At 38.7% G+C, this 9,213-nt stretch overlaps 1 non-coding gene across 1 annotated transcript; it reads left to right on the top strand.

Annotated features, from left to right (window-relative positions):
- The first annotated feature begins 8,477 nt into the window (after positions 1-8,477).
- trnai-uau (transfer RNA isoleucine (anticodon UAU)) lies at positions 8,478-8,571 on the top strand. Its single transcript has 2 exons — positions 8,478-8,515; positions 8,536-8,571. It is a non-coding gene; the product is annotated as a tRNA-Ile (tRNA).
- The last annotated feature ends 642 nt before the right edge of the window (positions 8,572-9,213 follow it).

Below are 9,213 nucleotides of genomic sequence, written 5' to 3'. Positions count from 1 at the left end.
GGTAGGTGTCTTATACTCTTTGTTTTAACAATTCCTGTACAACTGCATCACCGCCCATTGTAATCAAATGATACTTAATTGTTTTTTTGCAGCATAACGGCCGCAGCAGCAGCAGTGGAAACACCCGAGGGGGAGTGATGATCCGCAAGAGACGCCCCAACTGGATCGATGCCCCTGATGACAGCTTCTTCCTTGTCACCCGGGAGACCAGGTAAGCAAAGGTGACACTTTTCTGACCTCTGATTGGCTGACTGTGTGTGTGTGCGTGTGTGGAAAAGCAAGTGAGCCAACAGCATATAAAAGGATTTGAGCTGTTAATTTTGCCCTGTGGGGACCTCACACAGGTGTCTAGTGCACACACACAAACACAAAAACACAAAAACACAATGCATGTGTGCCTAAATTCACACAGACCCACTGAGTTGAAACAGAGTGGCAGCCTGGGAAGACAGCTAAGAAACACCATAAAAGCACCAAAGCACCAATGCTGACAAAATGTATTAAGACATTTTGATCAGAGGGAAAAATGTTTAGCCTACTAGAAAAAAAACTGCCATTGAGGACACTGAGATCATGTTCGCTGTTTTTCTGGGAACTTAGGGGTTTGAGCAACCTTGGGGAATTTTAATCAAAAACTCTTTTCTTTTTCCATTTGTTTCTTCTCTGATTTCCAGTATTTTTAGGCCAATAAAAAAACAATTCTGCAGGATTCAGTGATGGTAGTCATCTGAGTGGGCCATGGCATTTAGATGAAGGTGCCTATCATGCTAGTTGGGCCAGCCATTGTAGTTTAGGCTGAGCAGATACAAAGTACATATAAGCTCCAATTATCTGCTCTTTTCTAGGGTGAAGGTAGGTTTTAGAGGCAACTTAAAGGTACATTAGAGAATGGTGTCGCCTGTCAGAGGGCTCAGTAGATTGAAGACAGCACAGCCTGATACTCACTGCAGGGCCTAATATGTATACAGTATGTATTATATATACAATTATATATATATACCATATATATATACCATATATATACCATACCATACCATCCATCTTTGTCCGCTTATATAGCTGCTATTGTATATTGTACATTATTGTACAATATACAATAATGTATTAAAAAGTACTGGGCTACAATATAAATGCTCAGTTACATTATAATTGATAAAATAGGAAAAATCCAAACAATTAAAACATTTTTATATGACAGGGGGGTTGGTGGGGCTTCGACTCGTGACCTTAATATTTTAAAACTTCTGCCTACAGCCCTGAACAACCTTTGAAAGAATTTCCATAACGTTTTGTTGAGACATTCATGGCCCCGATGGATGAAGCCTAATAACTCAACTGATATCTTTGTCTAGCGCTAGAATGAGTTTGACATTTAGGGTCTTTGGTGAAATGTCGCAACAATTAGTGGATCGCCATGACATTTAGTACAGACATTCCTGTCCATGAATTGTAACAACTTTGGCAACCAATTAACTTTTTTGTCTATCGCCAATATTTTCATTTGTCCAATACTTTGGTTCATTACTAAATACCCACAAAACTAATAACCTTTATGTAAGCATCAGCCGTACTTTGTGTAAGTTGTTAATTAGCAGATGTTAGCATACTAACACACTGAACAAACATGGTGAACTTAGTAATCATTATACCTGCTAAACATCAGCATGATAGCATTGTCATTTTAAGTATGTTTGCATGTCGATGTTAGCATTTGTCTTAAAGCACTGCTGTGCTTAAGTACACCCTGACAGAACTGCTAGAAAGGCTGTAGACTCATAACTCAAAGTTTTAAGTGTTAAATGCGGCATTTATAGAGATATTTTTTTTTTTTCAATTGATTATAATGAAATTGTGGGCAGAAATGTAAGATTTGATGATGCAGTTGATTCTGAACAAATGAAAATGAAAATAAACTGCTCAATAAATTGCAGGAATTGATGTAAACAAATACATGCTTAATACAGGAATTTTATTTAGAAAATAATGCATTTAAAGAAAATGTCTCAAAAACCCCAACCAGCAGATTTTCCTTGTACACATTTGTTGTAGACATTGAATAAACATGCATTTATGGAAAATCAGTTTCTATTTTACACATACATAGACACACACATTCTCACACACGCATACCCACATGCACGTAATGAGTCAATGTTTGCATGTCTGTATGTGAACGAGAAAGATGTTCTTCCATTAAGCCTGTGTATGAGCCATGGCATCCGGCCCTTATAGTCGCCCTCTGATCATCGAGGCTAAAATTAGAGAGCTAACTGGTGCAGATGGACCAGCGAGGAGCCGGGCAGTGCTGGGCCCTGAGTGGAAATATCATTACCAAATTAACCATGGCTGCACTCATATGGATCACTCACTTACCACCAAGATCAACATGGCTGTGTGTTTGTGTGTGCAAGAGATGTTCTGAATACTGTCCATTTGTTATATTGTTATATTACAATGTTATTTCTTCTTCTAGTGGAGACAATGAATGCTTTTCTGAATTAAAGACATTAATACATCTTGCTCTGAAAGGCTGCTGCTGATGAGAGATGATCGGAAGTTTAATTTTCTCCCCCTCTCCTTTCTCCCACTCTTTCTCTTTCTCAGCGTGATGAAGAATGCAGTGTGCCACAGAGCAGAGAGGAGTGGGAGATCACTCCCACATATTCAGGGAGGCAAGAGAGACAAATAGAGACAGAAACAGAGAAAGAGATTAACACTTTTCTTCACATAGGTTACACATTATTCATACTGCTAAACAGGACAAAAATAAGATCATAAGAACATACGAAGAAACTGAAATCTTGACCTTATGATGAAACTGGTGTGACAGTAGCCGAATACATTTACTCAAGTACTGCCCTTAAGTACAGTTGAATGTGTCTGTTCTTTGCTTGAGTATTTCCATTATATTTTACTTTATACTTCTACTCCACTACACTTCAGAGGGAACTATTGTACTTTATACTTCATTACATTTATAAAACAGCTAACTTTGCAGATTACGATCAAGAAACATATACGATTATAAAATATAACTACTGGTTGTATACTTTTCAGTTTGCGGCCTAACATGGTAAAATCATCCAATATTTTACAAAAAAAAACTAAAAGTCCAAAAATGACTACAAATGGATCCAACAAAACTTATTTTTTTCTTCTTTCCTCTCCTACTAATGATCTCACGACCCCTCAGAGTTATCTTGTGACCCTTTGGAGGGGCCGACCCCTAAGTTGGGAACCACTCAACTAAACTACCATAAAATAGTTATTGTTGCTTATGCATCAATGCATCAGTATTTAACAAACTATTTGTCATATATATATATATATATATATATATATATATATATATATATCATTCACAGAATTTTCTGCAGAATGAGAACTTTTCATACTCAAATTATGTTTTGCTGATAATAGTAGGATTTTCGAAGCAGGACTTTTACTTCTAATGGAGTATTTTTACATTGTAGAATTGGTACTTTTTCTAAAGTAAAGAATCTGTGTGATTCTTCTACGACTGTACCTAATATGAGATGCAGAGAAGTTGTATTTGGACAAAGAAAAAAGCAGGACAAAGCATCAAGAATGTGAAATATTACAAAACAGAACTGGAGAAAGCAACTGAATTGACTTGAAATGTAAATGAGACAGCTTGATATATTTAAGTGTGGATTTACATGTTTGCTTTCTTCCTCCCGGCGGCCAGCTGAACCGATGATGTGCCACCAGGGCTAAATTTGCTCTCTTCCTCTCTGGTTTATAATCTGCTCTAACTAAGTGACATTATGTATGTCATGCTTTGTAATAATCTCAGGGTTTATTGTACTTGAAAGATGTGTGTGTAGATGCACAAATGTTACAAGCACTTTTGGACCTATTTACTATACTTGGATGCACAGGCACATAATGTACGCAGAGCCTTTATGAGGGCTCATGTTATCAACAGCAGGGATCTGGAGGGATCTGGTGTGTTTTCCTGTTCACAACACAAGAAAAACATCCTCTGTGCTGCTGAGAGAGCAGCAAATGAGGAAGAAACGACGAGGGCTGTGCCATGCATTCAATCTGAAAGTGTTTTCTTGACCGCCCGAAGGAAACCATGAATCCCCTATACGGTGTGGTTATATATCTTGCATTTATCTGCAAATGAATTCCATTAGTGCTGTGTCCAACACTTGTGAGTGTGCCCGAAAGAGCCTTCCTGTCACAGCACAAAGCCCACTGAAGTCTAGAAATTACCTCCTCCTTTATAAGTCTGAAAATCCTGCCGTTGTACTTCTCTATTACCTCGAACAGTGATGGTAATTCTATTCTGCTCTGCATGCATCATTGTCAAACTGCTTCTAAACTAATAGCGTACATGACAAATAAGCTGTCTGATAAAGCCCACAGCTCAAAGCCAGTTTCATTATTGTTTCCATGTGTTGGCATTCTTTTTACTGCAGGCTGTTCTCGAAGCATCAAGCCTGCGGTCAGCATCCTATAAATAATGTATCCAGACAGTAGAGGCTTAGCTACTGTAACTTGCTGAAACATATACAGTAGATGCAATCATGAATTATTGGCTGTAATGACTGTATTGTTTAAATATCAAGTAATCAAACTTGAAATCTCATGAAAAATGAATTTGTTAGAAACAGTAGTCTTGTAAAAGAAAAAGTATTATAAAATAAAGAAATGAAAAAGTCAAACCTCAAATCTAAACGCCCAAATTTCCCAAATCACAGGCACGCAGTTGAAATCCTCCTAAAGGAAAAGTTTGACATGTTTGGCTTGTTTGCTTTCTTGCAGAGAGTTAGATGAGAAGATTAATATGGCTGTACGCTAAATATGAAGCTACAGCCAGCAGTTGGTTAGCTTAGCTTAGCACAAAGACTGGAAACATGATGAAAAAGCTAGCCTGGCTCTGTCAAAAGGTAACCAAACCATCGAAATGACAAATTTTGATTGACAAAACAATCTCACCACAAGGTCTATTTAGTAACTGTTCTGGAGCTTTCGATCACACAGTCTTTCTTGGCAGAAAAAGATGCCCAGTTGTCATTGAATTGTAGATTCAAATTTCCATTTTGCCCGAGCGCTTTACGGACTTCTTGTCCATGTTGGCTTTAAAATTGAGATTAAAAGTTAATTCCTGACCTGGGAATCAGTAATTTGGCAGACTTACTTTTACTACTACTAACTGCTATTTCCAAGGTCAAGAATGAATTTTCTATCTGGATTTTTTTACTGAAATTAGCTTTGCGTCAGTGTATCTTCTGCACTTATGTCCTGTCTCGTCTCCATCCCTCCAGGAGGGCCAGACGACTGCTGTCCCGCTCCCAGCTGAGGCATGCTTGTCGGCAGCCATGCGAGCAGATTACCCTGCGCAGGGTCACCCAGGGTCCGCCGCAGGGGCTCGTCCTTGCCCCTCCGCACCCTCACCCCAGCCTGAGGATGCGAGGCCCCATCGTCATCCACGACTAACCCGACACGGACCCTCTGACACCCCTGCTGCATACACGCTAACAAATTCTCACCTCCTATTCTCCTTCTTTATTCCTTAAAATCCCCTTTTCCCTAAAAATGCTGTTATAGTCCTGAACACTTAAACAAGCTGTCTAACTGTTTGGCAACAGAAGGATGTCATGAGCTGTGATGCAATAGAAACTTACACCTGACCTGACTGCAAGTGCTGCCTGTCTTTAATCCTGGGAATGTGTTTGTATGTGTAAATACTGTATTTGGGTGCATGCGAGTGAGTGAGTGAGTGAGTGAGTGAGTGAGTGAGTGAGTGAGTGAGTGAGTGTGTGTGTGTGTGTGTGTGTGTGTGTGTGTGTGTGTGTGTGCAATCATGCCAACAACATGAATGAGCGAGGTAATGTTGACGTGTGCTGTTATTCATTTTTATGGACTGACTTAACGACAGAACTTTGTGTGACTTTTTTGTGTTGATGGTGAATTGATGTGAAGTTCTATCAGTTTGTATAAAGTTATTTTGGGTGGGGGCATGGGGCTGGATTAGGATGGGGTGGGGTGGGGGTATGGGATTGCGTTTGTGGGGACTGAGGTTCTTTTAACAATGAAGAAGAGGCAAATGTCCAACGCTGACGTAAAAAAGAAAATGCACTATATGTAGACTGATCTAGCAGCCCTTTTTTTTTTTAACGGCTGCTTTGAATTGTGTTTTACCTGCATTTTTTCACGCTCTTCTTGATGTTTATATCAATGAGCTGAAGCTGGTGTTGAAAAATTATGATCTGGAGACATTATTTCACAAAAAGCTGTCAGTTATTCATGACAAATCTGCAGGTCTGAAAATATAACAAGGCAAAGAAATAGAGAGCTAGCTTACATCAAACAGCAAAAGCCTTGCTTATGAACCAGTGTATTATATATTGTATATCTCATTAAAGCACTGTAAATCTACTCATCCTATTTCTATGGCCGACTGTACCTACCTAGCCCTGACATGGGTACTAAAGCACTTCCTTTGCAACAGAAAGGGCATGGATCTGTCATATCTTCCTGGAGGCTGTGATGTACCGGCAATATTTTGAGGCAAAGAAGAGCAACTTTGCCAGCAGCTGTTTCTTCATTCAATTTCTTCATTGTTCTTAAAAAGCCATCACTCAAGTTTATCCTGTTTTCAGACATGTCTCACTCTCTGCTGCATGTTGCCAGAGGGCGTTGCCTCAAAAAGTTGCCCATCCAGTCTTCAGGTGTGTTTAATTATGAGTTTTAAAACTGGCATCGCCGCAGCATGTCCTTGAGGTGAGAGCCTCCGCTGATGATAAATTCTCTTTCATTCAGAATGTTTATGTTAGTGTTTCCTGTATGTCATGTGTTGAATTATAAATATGCTGAGAATAATAATAATAATAGTAATAAAAAAACAACACAATGCCGAATTATGGTGTGCAGTCTCAGTGAGTTATTTCGTGGTGTTACATCCTGACAGCCTGCCCTATCTCCCAGCCATCTACTTTGTCTCTCTGCCTCTCTCTCTGTTGCTCTTGAGGGGGAGTGTAATAGATGGGGCCTTGGTAATGTTTCTTGGTAGCTTACAGCCTGCCTCAAGGTACTTGGCATCTGTGTGTGTGTGTGTGTGTGTGTGTGTTTGTTTGTGTGTAGTTTTTTTTCCCTTTGCTGCTTTCCCTCTCGTTGCAGACAACAGTCTACTGCTGTGTTTTTGTTTCCATCATATTTAAACTTGACATGTAATTGGATTTTTCTTTTAGCTATATGCATGTAGTTACTGCAGGGGATTAGAAAAAAATCATCAGCAGATTTAACATGTTCACCATGTTATCTGTTCCCTCATAATATCTATAACGGTTGCACATTTGACTCTTGCACAGTATGTAAAGTACAGTGGCCAAAAGTGGACACCTAAACACGTGATCGTTGAAGTCATTCCAAAACCATGGGCATGTAAATGCCACAATCCACAAGATTTTGGAATCTGGCTGCAGGGATTTACTCTCATTCAGCCACATGAGCATTAGTGAGCTCAGGCACAGATGTTGGGTGAGAAAGCCTGGCTACAGTTCATCCACAAGGTGTTGGATGGGGTTGATGTCAGGGCTCTGTGCAGGCAATTCAAGTTTACACCAAAGGAAAGTGAGTGTGCAAAACCATTTCTTTATGGACCTGGCTTTGTGCACAGGGGCATCATCATGTTGAAACAGCAAAGGATCTTCCTCTAACTGTTGCCACAAAGTTGAGAGCAGACTCATTTTCCTTAAGGGGCTGAATCCTGTGTACGGAAAGTGGAAATTTAAAAGAACGGCATAAATTAACTGAGTTTTTCTTCATATTTTACATCACCTATGTTTTCATTCAGTCTAAAGCTTATATTTTCCAGTTGCTTTTTTCCTCACATTTTTTTTCACTTTTGTCTTAATTTTACGCAATTCTTTTTTTAAATTGATTTTGCTTTTTATTTAAATCTGGGTAGAATACAGGCAGATACTTTAGTTACTATTTTCTTTTTTGTGGGAAGCCTATTTGGGTTATTCAAATCTTACAAAATAATCCATTTATGTAGGCTATCAATGTGTTTTACTGTTTGACATAAATAAAGTAAATAAAGACGAAAATTAAGACTCAAACATCATGTATCAGGTATATATGTTTCATTATTAGTTTCCTTCTAACTGTTACTTACACGGTTAACAGAATATTATTTTTATTTCATTGTTTTTATTTTAATTTTTTCGAACAAGAAAAAGCTAAAACACAAGCGGCATAGTTACTCCTTTGGAAATTGGAAGTCGGAGCTTTGTGATAGTTACTTGAACGCAGCACGTTGTCTGCTGTACTCCGTGTGATCATCGGTGTCCCTGAAAGTTCTCCGGTCTCCGTTATGTCCAACGCTTTCCAAAACAGAAATACAGTCAAAATAAAAGAAAAATTAAACAAAATAACAGATAACTGTTTGTCACAAACGGTCGGATCTTTCTTAAACCGATTTCCTGGCCGTAATCGCTGTAGCTCCAGTGGCGCAATCGGTTAGCGCGCGGTACTTATATGACAGTATACAGCAAAGCGATGCCGAGGTTGTGAGTTCGAGCCTCACCTGGAGCACAGTTTTTAGATTAACCCTCTACCATATGAGAAGGGACTTCCACTACTGCGCAGTTACACAGTAATCCCCTCCGTAACATGGTATATTCAAGTACTACTCAGCACTGCCTTCATGGTTTCTGTCAACAAGAACAAGTAGGCTATGTTTACGTGAACTAAGTGCTGTGATGTTATTACTGAACTGCCATACAAAACTGAACTGGCATATGATACAATTCAATCCTGATAAAATAAATCTATATTACAGTAATATAGAAATATAATATAGTGTATAATGTAATTTTCATTTTTTAAAGTAACTGCCATGTCAAGAACTATAATATAGGCCTAGCCTATATATTATATTACTTGGCGAAAGGATCAAATAAAAAAGTAAAAAATAAAATATTGTCAGTTAAATCAACAACACTTGTAACAGAACAAGACATTTAGCTGCTTGGAATCCATTAAAAACTACAGAGAAACTATTTAAAATGTTTCATATTGGAAAATATTAAAACAAACACAGCAAAGTAAAACATTATCTGTATCTTAATTTCATACAAACTATGTGGAAAAAGGTGCTCTTTACAGCTCTAGTCGTCTCCCTCCATCTTCGCAGGAGTGTAACTCAGCAGCGCCCCCTGTCAGTCGACAGCCGGA

Source organism: Perca flavescens, chromosome 21 (assembly GCF_004354835.1).
Source record: "Perca flavescens isolate YP-PL-M2 chromosome 21, PFLA_1.0, whole genome shotgun sequence".
Taxonomy (NCBI): domain Eukaryota; kingdom Metazoa; phylum Chordata; class Actinopteri; order Perciformes; family Percidae; genus Perca; species Perca flavescens.
Note: the sequence above shows the minus strand (reverse complement) of the source record. Positions and strands in the feature narration are given on the sequence as shown.